The 20,810-nt window shown below is 45.4% G+C and overlaps 1 protein-coding gene across 5 annotated transcripts in view; it reads left to right on the forward strand.

Moving 5' to 3' along the window:
• The window catches only part of SLC39A14 (solute carrier family 39 member 14), a 59,471-nt gene that overhangs the window by 5,922 nt on the left and 32,739 nt on the right, over positions 1 to 20,810 (forward strand). For 4 of the 5 annotated variants that reach the window (XR_009546354.1, XR_009546355.1, XM_016190820.2 and 1 more), the window contains exon 2: positions 6,369 to 6,428. The exons of the other annotated variant lie outside the window; for it this stretch is intronic. The gene's annotated coding sequence lies outside the window, so the exon portion shown is untranslated. The remainder of the gene's footprint in view (positions 1 to 6,368; positions 6,429 to 20,810) is intronic. 5 annotated transcript variants of the gene reach the window in all.

The following is a 20,810-nucleotide window of genomic DNA, read 5'->3' on the forward strand; positions in this document are numbered from 1 at the left end:
GTTGAGCTCTGGTTGTGCTAGGGATGAAACTGGCATACAGGTCCTATGTGCTGCTACAACTCGATCTCTCTGGAGAATTCTACCTTTCTTTTTTTTTTTTTCCATTGGGATAGACAGACATAGCACAACACCAGTGCTTCTCAGGGTTGTGGTTCCCAGGTGGCATTAGGCTTCAAATCTGGGCCTGGCACATAGTAAGTGACCTATCTCTAGTTTGAGATTCCGGTTTTGCTATTTTTTAATGCATTTAACCTAATTTAAGCCTTTTTAAACAACTGGTGACATAAGACATCTTCTAGATTAGTATTTCTCAGACTTTTTGATTCTAGGATTTCATTTTTACCCTGGGGCTTCATTCCTCTCAGCTGATTTTTTCAAATAGACAGAGAGGGAGAGTGGGGAAGATCACAGCACCAGTGGGGGCCAGGTTTAACTCTGAGACTTGCTCATGACAAAGCAGGCACTGTCCAGGTGAGCTCTCACTGGTCAGGACCCTAGGACTTTGTACTGTTTTTGTTTATGTGATTCTTATTGTTGACAACTACCATATTAAAACAAAAACTGAAAAAAATTAAAAATTACCTATCCATTCATTAAAAACAAAACAGGCTAGGAGATAGCTCACCAGGCAGAACATGTTCCTAACTTAACACACCAAGCCCTAAGTTTGAGCCCTACCTCCACTGGGAGCAGCATGGCCCACTTTTATTTGTTTATTTTTAGATTTTCTTAGAACCCAGACTTTCTTCTTCACTTAGATTTTAGTTACTGACTAGTGAAGTTATAATCATAAAAATAAGTAGAACTGGCCCTAGTTGAATAGCTGAGTCTTCTGTAGTGACAGCAGGTGTACTGACTGCTTGTAGACATAGGGGGATGAGCAGAAGAAATGGAGGAGATCAAACCACATAGCGGGGCTTAGCTAAGAGCTTTGCCTGCAAGAAGGCAGGCAGCCACTCTGTTCCAAAGTGACCTGTCACATCTGTGTGGAGATGAGCAGAGAGCAAGTGGATACTTAGATGCTGTCTTTTGGCTTTAAGGTTCAATGGCTAGAGCAGACGAGAGATGCTTACGGAGGTCAGGAGGTCAGGATACCTAGGCCATTGGGGACAGGAGTAGTCTGGGAATACTCCCTAGAGATGGAGTTGAGGTGTTTTGTTTTTTTCACCAGAACCCTGCTCAGCTCTGGCTTATGGTTATGGGGGATTGAATCTGAGACTTTGGAGCTTCAGGCATGAGAGTCTGCATAACAATTATGCTATATCCTCCACCCGCTTTATTTTATTTATTTTTATTGAGTATAGAGACAGAGAAATTGAGAGGGGAAGAGGAGAAAGAGATGGAGAGATACCTGCAACACTGCTTCCACGTTTGTGAAGCTTTCCCCCTGCAGGTGGGGACCAGGGACCTGAACCTGGGTCTTTGTGCATTAAAACATGTCTGCTCTACCAAGTGTACCGCTGCCTTGGCCCCTAATTGAAATCTAGGGAAAAAGGAGGAGTCCTGGCTGGTGGAGTTGTGTGAATTCTGGCACAAAGATGTATAATCCTGGGGTGTGGGCATCATATGGCCAGAGTGGTAGAGCTGGTGGGCATAGGTGAGGTCCAGAGGGTTTCTGCTCTGTGCAGCAGCTGGCTCTTACCTAGAGCACCATGGCCTCAATTCTCTACTCCACAGCAAGCAGAGTCCACTTACTGACCGACCTCCTGCCTCTCTCAGCCCATTGTAGGAAGCAGCTGCCTCCCGTCCTGCCTGTCTTAATACAGCTCTGTCAGCCTTAAAGCCCCTCTGGATTGAGCCCCTTGGCTCCCCACCTGCAGGGGGGTTGTTTTACAAGCGGTGAAGCAGGTCTGCAGGTGTCTGTCTTTCCCCCTCTGTCTTCTTTTTTAAAAAAAATTTATTTATTTATTTATTAATGAGAAAGATAGGAGGAGAGAGAAAGAACCAGACATCACTCTGGTATATGTGCTGCCGGGGATTGAACTTGGGACCTCATGCTTGAGAATCCAATGCTTTATCCACTGTGCCACCTCCTGGACCACCTTCTCTGTCTTCTGTCTTCCCCTCCTCTCTCGATTTCTTTCTATCCTATCCAACCACAATGACATCAATAACAATAATAATAACCACAACAATGATAAAACAACAAGGACAACAAAAGGGGAAAGAAAAAAAAAAAACCAGCTTCTAGGAGCAGTGGATTCTGGAGCCCCAGCAATAACCCTGGAGGAATAAAAAAGCTCCTCTGGAATCTGTAGTTCATTATGCCTCACGGCATCCCCAAGCAACTGTTTGGCATTTTTGTAAACCTGATTTTCTTCCAATTATCTAAAGTATATACTTATTAGACAGGAAAATGTAAAGAAATAGGGGAGAAAAAGAAGCCTATCATCCTGTGGGCCCTGAGGCAGTCTCTGAATGTACTGCTTATTTCCTTCGAATTTTTTTTTTTGCCTCCAGGGTTTTTCACTAGGGTTCTGTGCCTACACTATGAATTCACTGTTCCTAGAGGCCATTTTTCCATTTTGTTGCCATTGTTGTTATTGCTGGTTTTGGTTGTTGTTGTTGTTGTATAGGTCAGAGAGAATTTGAGGGGGGTGGGGAGGAGAAATATAGACACCTGCAGACCTGCTTCACCACCTGTGAAGTGACCCCCCTGCAGGTGGGGAGCCGGGGACTCAAATTGGGATCCTTACCTGATCTGTGGCATGTGCACTACCACCCACCTCCAGCCCCCCTTTTATTGCTATTATCTTATTTTTTTGCCTCCAGGGTCATCACTGGGGCTAGGTGCTGGCACTATGAATCCACTGCTCCTGGAGGCTATTTTCTCCCTTTTGTTGCCCTTGTTTATTGTTGTTGTTGTTGTTATTGCTGTTGTTGTTGTTGATATTGCTGTCATTGTTGGATAGGACAGAAAGAAATGGAAAGAGGAGGGGAAGACCGAGAAGGGGAAAGAAAGACAGACACCTGCAGACCTGCTTCACCACTTGTGAAGTGACCCCCCCCTGCAGGTGGGGAGCCAGGGGCTCAAACTGGGATTCTTACGCCAGTCCTTGAGTTTCGTACCATGTGTGCATCACCTGCTGTGCTACCACCTGCCCCCTCACCTTTTTTTTTTTTAAGAGAATACCAGAGCATCACTCTGGCACATGCCAGGAATCAGATCCAGGACCAAATGCTTTAGAGTCCAACACTTTATCCACTGCGCCACCTCCCAGACTGCTTGAATTTTTTTTCCCCAATAACCCTTATCCTCATCTCCTTTGCCTTGATATCAGAATTTCTTCCATAGTATTTGGTTTCCTCTATGGACATGTTATTCTTTACTCAACTATTTCAAGCTATTTTTTGTTTTGAACTAATTTTAGATATCAATAGCAGAGTTCTTTTATATCTCACCCTATAGGTGTAAAGTTATATCAAGAATAAAAGGGGGCTGGGTGGTTGCACACCTGTTTGAACACACATATTGTGTGTGAGGACCCAGGTTCAAGCCTTCAGCCCCCACCTTCAGGGGAGAAAGCTTCATGAGCAATCTCCCCTCCCTCTCAATTTCTGTCTGTATAAAATAAGTAAATAAACAAGAGCTGGGAGATGGCCCTCCCAGTGGAGGGCACACTTTGCCATGTATGACTACCCTCTCCCCCTTCAACTACCACATTGGGAGCCCCATGCAATGGGGAAGTTTCTAGTCAGGCAGTAGCGCAGCAGGTTAAGCAAAGGGGAAGTTTCTTTAAAAAAAACTTTATTTTTTATTTGCTAGAGATGGAGAGAAATTGAGAGGGAAGTGGGAGGTCGAGAGGGAGAGACAAAGACACCTGCAGCCCTGATTCACCACTCATGAGGCTCAATGGGGAAGTTTCCTATGGTGAAACAGTGCTATTATGTTTCTCTGTCTCTGTCATCCTTTATCTGGAAAAAGGCTGCAGGGGGTTGATGAAATTGTGCAAGCCTGAAGCCCTGGTAGCAAAAGGAAAAGAAATGGCAAATATTCTTCTTTAAGTCTTTATTATTATTATTTAAAAATTTTTCTTTTTGGATAGAGACAGAGAAATTGAGAGGGAAAGGGGAGATACAGAGGGAAGGGAAGAGAGACACCTACAATACTATTTCATTGCTCATGAAGCTTCTCCCATGCAGGTGGGGACTAGGGGCTTGAACTCAGACCTATGCACACTACAAAGTGTGCACTCAACCAGGTGCATCACCACCTAACTCCATTGTTTTGTCATTTCATGTGGTGCCAGGTCTTGAATGATACTCATCTGTATCCTGTCCCAGTCATTGGTAACTAAACTTCGAGGTCAGAAAATAGTGAGCTCACCTGGTTTAGGGTATATACTTTGCCATTATACTCAGGATGGAGAGAAATAGCCTTTCTGGGTTCACTGAGCTGCAGAAGAACTGGGAGACTTCTTTGCAGAAAACTGAAAGCAAGTCTGCCTGCTTCTCTTATACTAACACAGATCCATGAACCTAGTGGGTATCTTCTGGCCTCAGCAGCCTTCCATTCTTGGCATTGGGATACTTTGTAACATGCCTCTGTAGTAGTTTACACTAAGCAATCCCCCTGTAGGATGGACATGCTAGAAATTGTGCTAATCAGTGGTCCAGGAGGTGGCACAGTGGATAAAGCATTGGACTCTCAAGCATGAGCTCCTGAGTTCGATCCCTGGCAACACATATACCAGAGTGTTGTCTGCTTTGTTCTCACTCTCTCTTCCTCTCTCTCTTCCCCTCTCCCTCTTCTTCCTCCCAACTCTCTCATTAATAAATAACAAATATTTTTTTAAAGAGTTGCCAGGTGGTCGCACACCTAGTTGAGTGCACATGTTACAGTGTGTAAGAACCTGGGTTCAAGCCCCCCATCCCTACCTGCAGGGGAAGGCATCACAAATGTTGAAGCAGACTCTCTGTCTCCCTTTCTATCTCCCCCTCTTCTCAGTTTCTGGCTGTCTCCATCAAAGAAATAAAGATAATAAAAGAAAAAGAAAATTGTGCTGTTTGCCATAGGAAACGGACTTCACATAGATCACAGAATGTATGTGTTTGGCAGTCCTGACCAGTGCCCCAGAGGAGGGCAAAGCAGGCTGTTCTCTCAGAACTAGATAGAAAGATGACTGGCTGTCACCTAGGTGGCTCTGATTCAGGAGGACACAGCTGGTCCCTACTCCCTGGGTTGCCCAGGTGAGGTAACCAAACATCTGTCCATGGGACAGATGACGACCCGGCCACCTCCAGACTTCTTTTTTTTAAATAAATTTTTATATTTATTTATTTATTCCCTTTTGTTGTCTTTGTTGTTTTATTGTTGTAGTTATTATTGATGTCATTGTTGTTGGATAGGACAGAGAGAAATGGAGAGAGGAGGGGAAGACAGAGAGGGGGAGTGAAAGACAGACACCTGCAGACCTGCTTCACCGCCTGTGAAGCGACTCCGCTGCAGGTGGGGAGCCAGGGGCTCAAACCGGGATCCTTATGCTGGTCCTTGTGCTTTGCGCCACCTGCGCTTAACCCGCTGTGCTACCGCCCGACTCCCCCTCCAGATTTCTAAATGAGAGTCTGTATAAGCAGATGGGGCTTGGTGTCAGTGGGTGACACATCCAGTTGAGCACACACATTACCATGTGCAAAGTCCCAGGTTTGAGCCCCTGCCACCATTTGAGCTATTTCACCTACTGGTCTACCTTTTTTTAAAAAGATTTATTTGGCAGATTAAGCACACATGGTGCAAAACATAAGGATCCTGGTTTGAGTCCCTGGCTCCCCACCTGTAGGGGAGTTGCTTCACAAGCAGTGAAGCAGGTCTGCAGGTGTCTATGTTTCTTTCCTCCTCTCTCCATTTCTCTCTGTCCTGCCCAACTACAACAACATCAATAACTACAACAACAAAACAAGGGCAACAAAAGGGAAAATAAATAAATATTTTAAAAGTTTAAAAAATATTTATTTTTCATTTGATAGGACAGAGATAATGAAGGGGAAAGGGAGAGAGATATACCTGCAGCCTTGCTTTACCACTGATGAAGCTTCCCCACTACCGGTGGGGACTTCAACCCAGATTCTTGTGCATGGTAATGAGTACTCTCAACTGGATGCACTATATCGTATCACCCAAGATTTATTTATTTTCTGAGATAGGGTCATCACTGATTCAGTCAGGGGCCTCACTCTTAGAAGGAATGTGGTCTGTCAGCTGAGCCACTTTCACAATAACCAGTTTTATATAAGCTCTTTCCCTGTTCTTCTTCCCCTAAATCACTACCATTTATTGAGCAATTGCTGTGTGCTACTTAGTAGCTCCTTTAATTTTCTCATCTGCTCCAAGGAAGGCATTATTAGGACCTTTCTTTTTCTGTCTCTAGATTGAAGCTGTGACTTGACCCACAACGTCTGACAATAGAAGATTCAAGAGTCACCCTGAGGTCAGTCTCAGACAACTATGCCCTTAGCCTCTCTACTTGCAGTGTGTGTGTGTGTGTGTGTGTGTGTGTGTGTGTGTGTGAATTGCTATATATTAGCAACCCTCTTCTGTTGTACTGGATTGTCAGAAAAGTCATCACAAATTTTTTTCTTTGTCTTTATTTATTGGATAGAGACAGCCAGAAATTGGGAGGGTAGGGGGAGCTAGGAGAGGGATAGAGACACCTACAGCATTGCTTCACCACTTGAAAAGCTTTCTACCTTCAGGTGGAGACCTGGGGCTTGAACACTGGTCCTTGTGCATTGTAACATGTGCTCAACCAGTTGCACCATCACCCAGCCCCAGAAAATTTTAGTAAAGAGAAAAATTACTGTGCCACCCAAACAGTGTGATAGAGCAGACTTGAATCAGCCCAACCCCTCAGACCTCATTCAGCATGTGTAAGAATTTAGCAAATGTTGTCAGTTCTACTCTTTACTAGTTGTGTGATTTTGAGCAAATTGTCTTAGCCTCAGTATCCTCATCTGTAGTATCGGGTTGTGACCATATTTCCTCAGTTCTGAGGTGCTTTTTGGTCTTGTTTTTGTGTTTCTGAAATAAGGTGTCTTGATAAGGTGTATACTTTTTCTGTAAAGCTGTTGATTGTACTTAGTGAAATGCTGTAGAAACTATCTTAATGAGGTTACTGAACAGATTACATGAGATAATACAGTCAAATTGTTTAGCACAGCATCTGTCCAAAAAAGAAAAAGGAAAAAAGGAACCACATCCTAGCAAGTCTTAATTATGTTTGCAATGAAATTCAGGAAGAAAGGATGTGCCTGAGCTACAAGAATATGGAGATGCAATTAGGCATGTGGCAATGCTGGCTTGGGCAGATAGTATGGAAGTATGGAAGCATCTGGTGCTTTGCTGTGTGAAGTTCGAGTTTCTACATGAGGATGCCTGTAGGCACTCAGCTCTTCTTTGTGTATCTTCTCTGCCATCCTTGGCACAGAGGACTTTGTTCTCTTAGTTGCCTTCCTCTTGCCAGCCTGAACCTACAAGCAGGAAGGAGAAAGGATGGCACCCACAGCCCTGTAATTGAGTTTCATGGATGGTGGCTGTGGCCTTTCTTGGTGCAACCTGTCACACTTTTTGCTCCCTTTCGTAGAGTCTGCAGTTGAGTTTACAAGGAAGATAGGCTTTGCAAAGCTCTCTCTGGGATAATGGGCTAGCTATTTAGAAAACATTAAGTAGAACTCTCTTTTTCACCTGTAACCCATTAAATTGTAGACAGATTAGGGATTTAAAAGTATGAAAATAATGGTGTGTATTTCAAAGTGGAAAAAGGATTTTCTTTCTTTTTTTTTTTTTTAGATATTTGTTTATTTTTTCCCCTTTTATTGCCCTTGTTGTTTTTTATTGTTGTTGCTATTGATGCCTTTCTTGGATAGGACAGAGAGAAATGGAGAGAGGAGGAGAGAAAGATAAGCACCTGCAGACTTGCTTCACCACCTGTGAAGTGACTCCTGCAGGTGGGGAGCCGGGGGCTCAAACCAGAATCCTTACGCCGGTCCTTGAGCTTTGCACCACATGCACTTAACCCGCTGTGCTACCACCCGACTCCCTGGAGAAAGGATTTTCTAAGCATACCTCTAAAAACAGAAACCTTAACATGATAATACATTTGTCTTGACTCCTATTTAACTTTTGTATTCTTTTTTTAATATTTATTTTCCCTTTTGTTGTCCTAGTTTTTTTCTTTTATTGTTGTAGTTATTGTTGTCGATGTTAGATAGGACAGAGAGAAATGGAGAGAGGAGGGGAAGACAGAGAAGGGGATAGAAAGATAGACACCTGCAGACCTGCTTCACCGCCTGTGAAGTGACTCCCCTGCAGGTGGGGAACCGGGGGATTGAATCGGGATCCTTACACCAGTCCTTGCACTTCACTCCACGCAGGCTTAACCCGCTGCACTACTGCCCGACTCCCTTGACTCCTATTTAAAAATTATAGTCAGTGATACTATTTAATAAAATGTGAAGACAAATAGCTAGTTAATAAGATTATTTATAGTATGTGGCAAGCAGTTCATATGTTGATGTCACACACCAAAAAGAAAAAAAGAAAGTATATTGGCAAGAAAATTGTGAAAGTGGTCCATGAGGTGACACAGTGGATTAAAACGTTGGTTTTTCAAGCATGAGGTCCTGAGTTCAATTCCCGGCAGCACATGTACCAGAGTGATGTCTGGTTCTTTCTTTCTCTCTCTTTCCTCCCTATCTCTCTCATTAATAAATAAATAAAATATTTGGAAGAAAATTGTGAAAAAAGAAATGTAAGTGTTAGTAAACCCAAGAATCTGTTTGGATACACTACTAATCAGAATAATACAAATTAAAGAATTACAAAAGTAGTTTTTAAACTGTTAAATTGGCAGTGGTGGAATAATTTATTTTGCCAGAAGGGTTGTTGCTAGAGCTTGAGTGCCAGTATAACTATTCTTATGCTCCCAGTGGTCTTGGAGAAGATACCTGCAACACTGCTCAACCACTCATGGAATTTCCCCCCATAGGTGGCGGGGGTTGGCGTTTGAGCCCAGGTTCACACACATGGTCATGTGTGGACTGTGCCGGGTGCGCCACTCTTTAGCCTGAAGTAATGCTTTTATGGTCAACACTGGTAGTAAGAGAGCATCCTTAGAGACCGAAAACAGCAGCTTGAAACTTGCTAGATCTGGCTGGGACAGTGGCTCACTGGTGGAGCACATTCCTTGCATTCAAGAAGTCACGGGTTTGATCCCAGGCCTTGTGGCACCACTTGTGACAGAGAGGTGGCCTGATGTCTGTGTCTCACACATGGTAGAAAAGTAAATAAAATGGGGGCTGGATGGTGGCACACCTGGTTGAGTGCATATGTTACAGTGCACAAGGGCCCTGGTTCAAGTCCCTGGTCCCCACCTGCAGGGGGAAAGCTTTGTGAGTGGTGAAGCAGTGCTGCAGGTATCTCTGTCTCTCTATCACTTCCTTCCCTCTCAATTTCTGGCTATCTATCCAATAAATAAATAAAGATAATGTTTAAAAAAGCCTGTAGGGCAAGAAAACCTTTTTTTAAAAAGAGAAGTAAATAAAATGTGTGAAGAAGTCTTTAGAAAGGTAGTTTAGCAAAGTGCATAAGTTCTTTTTTTTTTTTCTTTCTTTCTTTCTCTATTTATACCAGAGCACTGCTCAGCTCTGGTTTATGGTGGTGCTGGAGATTGAACCTGGGACCTCAGAGCCTCCTCACACATGAAAGTCTTTTGCATAGCCATTTTGCTGTCTCTCCAGCCCAATTACACAAGTTTAAGAACATTAAGATGCCTGTTGATGGCTGCCTCTGGGGGCTAGGGTTTGCATCCAACCCATTTGCTCCTGAATCTCAGTGATTCCTTCTAGGCAGGTCCCTGTGGGGTGGTATTAAGGAGGCAGTTGCTTTAACACTAAGGCACAGGCACTGGGGCCCCTTTCCTAAGCTGCCTTCCCAAAGGGAGGGGGAGGAGGGCAGATCCAAACCAACAGCCCCCCTTTTTTACTTTGAAAGGTTGGTTTGTGTGGGAGAAAATGGGGTGGGATATGTGTATTCTGCTAGTAAAGATCTCATTCTTTCCTGGAAACCAGCACACTCCCAGCCAGTCCCAGGACTCTTTCTTGGAGCTGTGAGTACTGGGGATGTGATGCTTGGATGAGGTCAAGCCCTGCAGCCATGCTGGCCCTATCTTTCCTCAGAGGTCATGAACCAGAGGCTCGAGGCCCTGCAATTTCTCCCTGCCTCTCCTGCTCACTCACTGAGTGCAGGTTCTGCTGAGTCCTAGGCGTGGTGACGTTGAGTGGTGTTTGCATGCATCACAGTGTTGACCACTTCCCCTGATGTGAGAGACTTTCCATCTGAGAGGCAAGTTCTCTGGATACCAGGCGGGTCTCTGGGTGATTTCCAGGGGCAACAAGTCACAGCTATTCTCATCACTCTTCCCAGAAGGGTAAAAAAAAAAAAGACTACAAAATCGCCTACTAGCTCAGACTTGAGTCACTAGTCAAATTTGCCCTCTGGGGCAGCTTGACCAGCCGCCCCAGGAACAGAGCTCCCATCCCAGTTCCTGCTCTTGTGTCCTCTGCTGTCCCCCAGTATCCAGAAGACTGTGGAGGCTGTGACGAGGGTGTGCATGACTCATAGCCCTGATGTCCCTGTGCCTGTGACCTTGGCTTCTCTCACTTTCACCACTCCCTCTCCCTGGCAGCCCCCGAAACCCCCCCCCCCCCCCCCCCCCCGTGTTTCAGGATGTGCAGGGCTGGCACACAGAGAGCCTGTGTGCAATGGGGCGGAGACTCAGAGTTTCCATGAGCTGCTGGAAATAGCCTATATGTGTGGGCTTTCCTTTTTTTTTTTTCACCCTGCCACAGGAAAAGGCTGTTATTTGGGCTGGTCTATCAGGTGGTTGCTGAAGGTCTGCACAACTGTTTCTGGGGAAATTGTGTGTGTGTGTGTGTGTACAAGTACATATACCTCTTCACCACTTTTTTTTTTTTTCCTCCAAGGTTATTGCTGGGCTTGGTGCCTGCACCATGAATCCACTGCTCCTGGAGGCCATTTTTCCCCCTTTTGTTGCCCTTGTTGTAGCCTCGTTGTGGTTATTATTATTGCCATTGTTGATGTTGTTCGTTGTTGGCTAGGACAGAGAGAAATGGAGAGAGGAGGGGAAGACAGAGAGGGGGAGAGAAAGATAGACACCTGCAGACCTGCTTCACCGCCTGTGAAGTGACTCCCCTGCAGGTGGGGAGCTGGGGGCTCGAACTGGGATCCTTAGGCCGGTCCTTGTGCTTTGTGCCATACATGCTTAACCCACTGAGCCACCGCCCGACCCCCTCCACTTTTTTTTTTTAAACTAAAGCACTGCACAGCTCTGGCTTACGGTGGTGTCAGGGATTGAATCTGGAACTTTGGACTCAAGCATGAGTCTCCGCATAGCCGTTATGCTATCTATGCTCCACTTTTTTTTCTACTAGAGTTAGGATTCAGTGCCTCCGTGAGTCCACTGTTCCTGTCGATCAATCTGTCTCTTTCCCTCTCAATAATATACATATACACTCTTATTTCTCTCTCTTAGATTTATTAATAAGAGGAGGGAGAGAAAACCAAAGCATCAATTTGGCCCATGTCAGCCAGGAGTCAGACTCAGGATCTCATGCTTTAGAGTCTAGTATTTCATTTGCTCTGCCACCATCCAGGCCTCTCTTTTCCTTTTCCATTTTTCCTTCCTTTCTCTCATTTTTATTACCCCCTTCAAACATGTAACCCCAGCCTATCTGCTTAACTGACTTCCTGACCTCAGCAATGGTCTTTTGAGTGTTACTTCATTTTTTTGAATATTTATTTTCCCTCTGTTGCCCTTTTATTTTATTGTTGTTGTAGTTATTGTTGTTGTTACTGATGTCATTGTTAGATAGGACAGAGAGAAATGGAAAAAGGAGGGGAAGACAGAGGGGGAGAGAAAGATAGACACCTGCAAACCTGCTTCACCGCCTGTGAAGTGACTCCCCTGCAGGTGGGAAGCCAGAGGCTTGAACCGGTATCTTTGCGCTGGTCCTTGTGCTTCGCGCCACATGCACTTAACCCACTGCGCTACTGCCCAACTCTCTGTTACTTCATTTTTCTTTCTTTCTTTTTTAATGTTTATTTCCCTTTGTTGCTCTTGTTTTATTGTTGTTACTGATGTCATCATTGTTGGATAGGACAGAGAGAAATGGAGAGAGGAGGGGAAGACAGAGGGAGAGAGAAAGATAGATACCTGCAGACCTGCTTCACTGCCTGTGAAGTGACTCCCCTGCAGGTGGGGAGCTGGGGGCTTGAACCGGGATCCTTACGCCAGTCTTTGCACTTTGCGCCACCTGCATTTAACCCACTTCACTGCTGCCCGACTGCCCGTTACTTCATTTTTCAACACCTCTACTCTAAGAAGATTTGGAAAGACTGTGTGAATTTGAAAATGCTTACACTGTAGACTCCCTGAAGGCAAGGCCCCAGCCTAGTTTTCCTTTGCAACACCAGAGGGGTCAGTACAGGGAATCTGAGCAGAGGAAATAAATCCTAGCTGAACTTAAATCAAGTCTGTTAGACTAGACCTGCTTTCCACTGGGCCACAAGCTTCTGATCCTAGCGCTTTCTCAAAAAAAAAAAATCTATTTTATTACATAGGATAGAAGCCAGATCACCACTCTAGTTTGAGCTGTGGTAGAGACTGAACTGGCAGCTTCCAGTAAGCCAGTTCTACACTTTACCATTGGAGCTACACAACCTTTGTTGGCTTTTAGCTCTCCAAGTCTTTCCAGTGCAGTAGAACAAAATCTGCCTTTTAGTGTGTGTTGTGTCCCTACTTCAGACCCACTTCTCTGACACTTCACTGTGTGTTGAAGCAGCCCTGTTGCAGCTATTCTGAGTGTGTGTGTGTGTGTGTGTGTGTGTGTGTGTGTGTTCATTTTTGCCACCAGGGTTATCACTGGGACTCAGTGCCAACACCTCCAGCACTCCCAGTGACATTTTTACCCCTTTTCTTTCTTTTTGATAGTGAGAGAGGAGAGACACCTACAGCACTGTTCCACCTCTTGTGAAGCTCTTCCCCTGCAGGTGGGGACCAGCAACTTGAACCCCAGTCCTTGCAAATGGTGTGACATGTACACTCTACCAAGTGAGCCACTGCTCCACCCCAAACACTATATGTTTTAACTACCTGCACTGCAACAACGGACAGTGGGAAAACACATTGATCCCACAGACTTATGCCAAGCTCTTTCACACCTCCAGGATTAGGGAACATAATAGGCAAAGATTTATCAAAATTTATTAACATGAGAGAGAGAGAAAACTAGAACATTGCTCTGGCACATAGAATGCTGAGGATTGAATTTGGGGCTTCTTGCTTTCAAGTTTAGTGTTCTAGTCAGTACATTCTACTTTCTCCTGAGCTATAAGAAAACTTTTTTTCACCCTCAGGCTTATTGCTGAGGCTTGGTGCCTACACTACGAATCCATTGCTTCTGGTGGCCATTTTTTCCCCTCATTTTATTGGCTACGACAGAGAGAAATTGAGAGGGGAAGAGAATGATAGACACCTACAGATCTGCTTCACTGTTTTTGAAACGACCCCCCTGCAGGTGGGGGAAACCAGGGGCTCAGACTGGGATCCTTGTGCAGGTCCTTGCACTTCATACTGTGTTCGCGTAACCCAGTGCATCACTGTCTGACCCTCCCCCCCTTTTTTCCACATTTAATTTTTTATTTGTGACTTAATAGTGGCTTCCAAGATTATAAGATTAGAGGGGAATAGTTCCAGACCAGACCCAATGCCATAGTTTCTGTGCCCCTCCCCCATGGTGACAGTAGTTCTCACAAAGTGTTACAGGTTGGTGTTTTTTTTTTTTCTTTTCTTTCCTTTTACTTTTTTCAAGTACATATGTTTAATTCTCTGTCTTCTATGAGTAAAACCATCCAGTAGTTCTAAGACTATTTTTCTCCTTGCTGAGAAGAAATAAGAGGATATGGGGTTTATGAATCACTGAGAGTGGGTATTTATTTATTTATTTATTTATTTATTTATTTATTTATATTTACTTTATTTATTTATTCCCTTTTGTTGCCCTTGTTGTTTTATTGTTGTAGTTATTATTGTTGTTGTCGTTGTTGGATAGGACAGAGAGAAATGGAGAGAGGAGGGGAAGACAGAGAGGAGGAAAGATAGACACCTGCAGACCTGCTTCACCACCTGTGAAGCGACTCCCCCGCAGGTGGGGAGCCGGGGTTCGAACCGGGATCCTTATGCCGGTCCTTGTGCTTTGCGCCACCTGCGCTTAGCGCCACTGCACTACAGCCCGACTCCCGGGTCTTTATTTTTTTTTTCAGAGCCTCAGGCCAGAAAGTCTTGCACAACCATTACGCTGTCTCCCCTTGCCTTTTTTTTTTTTTAAACCAAGTGGCCCTCTACTTTATGAGTCACATTTGAACCTAAACTTGATGTGAGGGGTAGGGGAAGAACATTCTAGGAAGAAGGAACCTGTGGTCAGAATGCATTTGATGTGTTATAGGGCTAGAAAGAAGTGCAAGGTGGCTGGATCTCAGACTGGGGGAGAGTCTCAGCATTACATCAGTGAGGTTAGCAGAGGCTAGATGACACAGTGACATATGCCAGAATAGGGGCTCAGGTTTGATTCCATTGCATTGGAAAGACTTGGAGAGCTTAAAGCCAACAAAGTGTTGTATAACCAGTGAAATATATAACTCCACTGGTAAAGTGTAGAACTGGCTTGCTGGAAGCTGCTGGTTCAGTCTCTACCATAGCTCATTCTGGAGTGGTGATCTGGCTTCTACCCTTTGGAATAAAATATATATTTTAGAAAGCCATGGGATCATCAGATCCCAGTGGAAGGCAGGTGTAGTCTAACAGACTTGATTTTAGTTCAGCTAAGTTTCCTCTGCTCAGATTCCCTATACTGACCCCTTTGTCGTTGCAAAGGAAAACTGGGCTGGGGCCTTGCCTTCAGGGAGTCTGCAGTGTAAGCATTTTCAAATTCACACAGGCCTCCTAAGTCTTCTTAGAGGAGAGGTGTTGAAAAGTTAACATTCAGGGGCAAGGTGGTGGCACACCTGGTTAAGTGCTCACATCACAGAGTACAAGGACCCAGGTTCAAGCCCCTGGTCCCCACCTGCAGGGGGAAAGCTTCATGAGTGGTGAAGCAGGGCTGCAGGTGTCTTTCTGTCTCTCCCTCTCTATCTCCCCTTCCCTCTCAATTTCTCTGTCTCTATCCAATAATAAATAAGTAAAACAAAACAAAAAAAATTTAAAAAAAGAAAAGCTAACATTCAAAAGACAATTGTTATGAGCCCAGAGAACATGTGTTTTATGTGTGTGGGGTGCTGGGTTCAACTCCTGGCACTATTTGAGAACAGTAAAACAAAACAAGAAAAGCTCCTTAGGTAGTAAAGCAGTGCTATAGTCTGTGTCTCACATACACATGCATGTGCACAGAGATGGACAGATCCCGGAGAGCAGAGAGTTGGGGTTCTCATTTACCTTTCACATTTGGTAGTATCTGTTTTTGCCTTTGACCTCATAACACTATTATATCTTTGAAATCCCAACTGTTTTGTAATTTTCAGAGGGTGCAGGTATGACTCTTTATATACACATTTAAATACAAATTTGGCTCAGTGGTCAAATGCATGCCTTGTATATGTGAGGCCTTGGGTTCAATCTCTAAAACCACTTGAGGAGAGGGTAGCTTAGCTGATTTAGTGCACAGTTTAACCATGCTTGAGTATCTAGGTTCAAACCCTGAAAAGCACATGAGAATACATGGTGCCATGGGAAACCTCATGAATAGTGCAACAGTGCTGTGAGTCCTCCTTATTTTTCCCTCCCTCTTAAAAGACAATAGTTATTAAACCTTGTGCTGTCACTGATAATGTCCCTGTAGTCTGTTTGCCATGCTGTCTACTTCTCCACTGTGAGAATCTCTTGACTCCACTCCTGTTGATTGGATTTTGGGTTGCCTCCAGAGTTTTTGTCATCAGTGCTGCCATAAGAATTCCTATCACAGGAGTAGGGAGGTAGCACAGTGGGTTAAGTGCAGGTGGCACAAAGTGCAACCAGCATAAGGATCCTGGTTCGAGCCCCCAGCTCCCCACCTGCAGGGAAGTCACTTCACAGGCAGTGAAGCAGGTTTGCAGGTGTCTTTCTCTCCCCCTCTCCGTCTTCCCCTCCTCTTTCCATTTCTCTGTCCTATCCAACAATGATGACAACAATAATAACTACAACAAAAACTAACAAGGGCAACAAAAGGGAAATATAAGTAGACATTAAAAAAAATTCCTGTCACTATTTCTTTGTTTTTCTCTGAAGGTGAAAATCACCCAGACTAGAGCATGTCTCTAAAATCAGAAACCCTTTGCAGGTGGCGATCCTACTGTGCCCGGGCTTGGTGTTGGTTGGGTGAGCATAAGCCCTTAAGTCCGGATAGAATGTTGATCCCTTTTAAATAGGCAAGCAGTCTGTAGGGGAGTGGAAGTACAGCTGAAAATACATGCCTGAGTAAATTGCATTGTTAGGGAAGTTACTTCTCTTGCACCTTGTTGTACAGAGACTGCCAGAACCCCCACACCCACAGCTTTGGCATGTTAATTTGAAGACAGGGAGGTTTGCCCATGTGGGCATCACTAGCTCTGATCGACATGTCTATGTGTAAAGTAGGACAAAAAGCTGGAATCCATCTCTGCGGATTTGCTCATGGTCAGACAGAGATGGGCAACTCAGGAGAGCAAAGACTTGGGGTCCTCATGGTTGCTTTTCCACCTTTGGTACTGTCTGTTCCTGGCCTTGACCCCACAGCCCTATTACAGTTTTTTTAAAAAAAATATTTATTTTCCCCTTTTTTTGTTGCCCTTGTGGTTGTTTTTTTATTGTTGTAGTTGTTGTTGCTATTGATGTGATTATTGTTAGATAGGACAGAGAGAAATGGAGAGGGGAGGGGAAGGCAGAGAAGGGGAGAGAAAGATAAGACACCTTGCAGACCTGCTTCACCACCTGTGAAGTGACTCCCCGGCAGGTGGGGAGCCAGGGGCTTGAACCAGGATCCTTACGCCGGTCCTTGTGCTTTGCGCCACATGCGTTTATCACACTGCGCTACTGCCTGACTCCCCCATTACAGTTTTAAAATCCTGTCCACTCTGTAATTTTCTGAGAGGAAGAGGTTATATCTGTTTGTTTACTTATTTATTTATTTTGAATATTTTCTTGATCCCCCCCCCCCCTTGCCTCCAGTGTTATCGTTGGGGCTAGGTGCAGCACTATGAATCCACTGCTCCTGGTGGCTTTTTTTTTTCATTTTATTTGATAGGACAGAGAAATTGAAAGGGAGAGAAAGATAGAAACCTGCAGACCTGCTTCACTGCTTGTGAAGCATTCCCCCTGCAGGTGGGGAGCTGGGGGCTTGAACTCAGATTCTTGCACAAGTCCTTGCACTTAGTACTATGTGTGCTTACTTAACCAGGTGTGCCACCTGACCCTGGTATATATTATCTGTTTACATACACATTTATAATTACACCTTCCTACAGTGAATGCTTATTTAGGCTCTCTTAGGGAAGCCAAGAAAGTCAACAGAAAATATGAGAATCAAGAGTTCTGAGACCTTTCAGGAAAGGGAGGTAGGCAGCTGTGCTAGCAGGGAATTTAGGGAGGATCGGAAGCCTGGAGAGAATGCCTAGCACTCATTAGACAGCCTACATGTAGCATTCTTACAGATATCCATCAGACTTCCTAGTCTTGTAGGGACAGTGTAGAAATAGGAGGGTACAGGGGAGAAAGACCCATAAGGGCTTCCTGATGGGGTTCAGTCCAGGAGAGAATGGGTAGCCCCTTGACTACTTGGCAGAGGAACTAGGCTCTACTGTTGGGTAGAGGAGAGCAGTTAGATCTAATAAAAGTGTGGCATGGTGAGTGGGAGAGGTAGGGGCCCAGCTAGTAGTTTTAGGCTTCAGGGGTTTTTCTTTGGGAGTCTCAGGCAGGACAGTCTAGTAGTCACGTAGGAGACCTACAGTGAGGAAGCATAGGATGTGGGAGAGGCCTTTGCCTCAATACTAGGATGGTAATTTGCCAGTGACCTTGGGCTAGAGAATGAACCTTGTGTGAGGTCCAGACAGTGGATGGGAAAAGGGAGAAATTATGATTCAGTCATGTACTTTCTCAATCTCCTCTGCCCTCTTTCCTGCTACCTTTCCCACTCTGATGGGAAAACATGTGCTCTTTCCCCCAGCCCTCTTTCTCATGAGAACAGGATTTCTTCATTACTCAGCTGATAAATGTTTATCGTCTCTGAGGAGTTCAAGATGGAAACTGCCTTTCTAGGGGTCCTGGTCATGGCTGTGAAGCAGGAACCTCAGGAATAATGAACACTGGGCAGGAAGGGGCTGCCCTGGACAACAGTGGTCTTTGGTCAAGGAATCTGAAAATCTAATAAAGTCCAAGAAGCCTTCAAGTGATCCTCAGCTGGAGGGCTTTTTCAAACCAGATTGTTGAGTCCCACCTTCAGTTTCTGGTTCAGAGGGTTTGGGTGGAGCTGGGTTTGTGTCATTCCAACTAGCCCCAAGCAACTGTGAAACTGCTGGTTCAAGGACTACTCTTAGAACCTCTTCTAAGAGGAATCTTCACAGCATGATTCAGCATCACAGCTGTAGAGGTTGACACAGTCTTTGAAAAACGAGTGAGGAGCATGAGCTGACTGATGGATGGGTGAGTGATAAGGGGAGTGGTGGCAGGTAGGCAGGCCACTTGCTTGGAGAGGGGGACAGAGGAGGGTCTTTGCTGCTGGTAGAGTCTTTGCACTAGGGAAGCCAAGCAGCGCCTTGCTAAGGTTCACAGCATGGGAGGTCCCACCTTACCTTTAAATAGAACTTAGGCTCAAAGGACTCTATCATACTGGAAGAAAAGACCACAGGTGGCATCATAAGTGGCAAATTCTGACCAGAGAGTTGCTCCCAGAGAGTTAAGAGTAGACATTTATAAACAACCCTCCTGTGATAGCAAGAAGGTTGAGCAGACTTGTCTCAGCCTGATTTAGAAAATGATGGTGTATTTAACTCACTCTGACACTTGGTTATGAGAACAGTGAGGTGGCTTATTTTCCTGTTTGTAGCTCCTAAAGAAGCTATTCAGTTCTGAAATGGGAGACTGTGAGGCAGCAGCCCCAAAGGGAGAGGTGGTGGGGGTGGGGGGAGCTCCCCTCACTGGGTTGGAGTTAGAAGAAGCCTGGCTCTTTCCATCACACTGGTCTGTGTTCTCTCTGGACACCTTGGAGCCTCCTGCCCTGTCTCAGGCTTCTGTTTGTGCTCACCACAACTCTGGTTATATCTCTGCTTAAAGTGACCCGCATTCCCTTCCAGGTGTTGTCCAGCCTCCTGCATATGGCCTCTGGGCTCCAATGCCTCAGCCACACACAAGACTAAGTTCTTTCCACATCTTTTCTAAATGAACCATGATTTCCTGCCCCCTTCAACACCCTTTTCCCATCTCAGGAAAAATCATATTCCTGCAGTTCAGGAAATGGCTCAGCTGGTTAGAGCTCGAGACTCACATACATGAGGCTCCTGGTTCAAACCCCTGCACTAGAGCACTGCACTGTGCCACCCCCCCATACGTGCTCACCCTCTCTCTGAAATGAATAAAATAACATTTCTTTTTGGAGGCCTCCCCAAGTCCTTGACAGTGGTTTTGGCTACCCTGCTGTTCTTCACCCTGTATTCAGCCATCTATGTGCAGATGGCACCGACCTGTCACCAGCCACCTATGCTAAGGTAGCTGTTGTGGATTGTTGTCATTGTGCCCAAGAATGACATTATTTTCAGTGGTTATGATAGCTGGTTTCAGGATAGGGACTAAACTTGGTCTGTGGGGCACAGGAGTAGAAAGAGGCTCAGTGCTCCCTCTCCCCATGGAGAGGCATCGACCTCCCAGTGAGAGACAGACAGGTAATTAGGAGTCTGCTTCCTTGAAGAAGAGATAACTAGTTGCCCTCTGGAAATAGGCTCAGGTCTGAGTGAAGGAACTGGCTTGAGTGCTTGGAGGGCAGGCGCAGCCTTCTGGCATGGAGTTGGCCTGAAGTGCTGTTGATTTTTAAGCTCGCTCTCCCTTGCCCCTTTGCTCCCTTGCCCCATCCAACCCCGAGAGCTGGGATGCTTCCTACTTCATTATCCTAGAGTCACAGGGCAAGTTAGTGGCAGGCCTCAGATTTAAACTCACATCTGTCTGACTTGTGTTGTCCAATGCCTCTGCATCATGCATTTTACTGACTTGTATAATGAAATCTTCAGCAGCTGACATAACACCAGCACCAGGTTTCCTAAGCCACACACTGGACACCATGGCCTGACAAACAGGAGTGGACTCAGAGGGACAACAGGTCAGGGTTTTGCAATTGAGCATCTGGGAAATGTTTATGGATGAGTGATGAGAAGAGAGGTGACTCTGGACACGGTCTCTACAGGGGGAGCCCTGGCTGGCTCCCGCTTCCCAGGCGGCCTGACTTGTGGAGTTGGTTTTGGAAGAGCTGGCTGCTTTGTCAGACCCTGGCAGATGTACCCCCGCTGGGCCTGGCTGTCTTCACCCTCACTAGGGGCCAACATGTGGTTAAGTCAGCCTCCCCACTGGCCTGTGCCCTGGGTGCTTTGCCCTTCTCCACCTCCCTCATGCAGGCACCGAACACAAAGGGGTTCAGTAAATCCTGCTGTTTCTAATTTTGTTCCCTGCTTCTGGGTCACTGCTTGTTTCTTTTCCCCCTCATTCTGGTCCCTCAAGCCACTGTTTCATGGGGAGAGCTAGTGG

This window comes from Erinaceus europaeus, chromosome 19, assembly GCF_950295315.1.
Source record: "Erinaceus europaeus chromosome 19, mEriEur2.1, whole genome shotgun sequence".
NCBI classification, from domain to species: Eukaryota; Metazoa; Chordata; class Mammalia; order Eulipotyphla; family Erinaceidae; genus Erinaceus; species Erinaceus europaeus.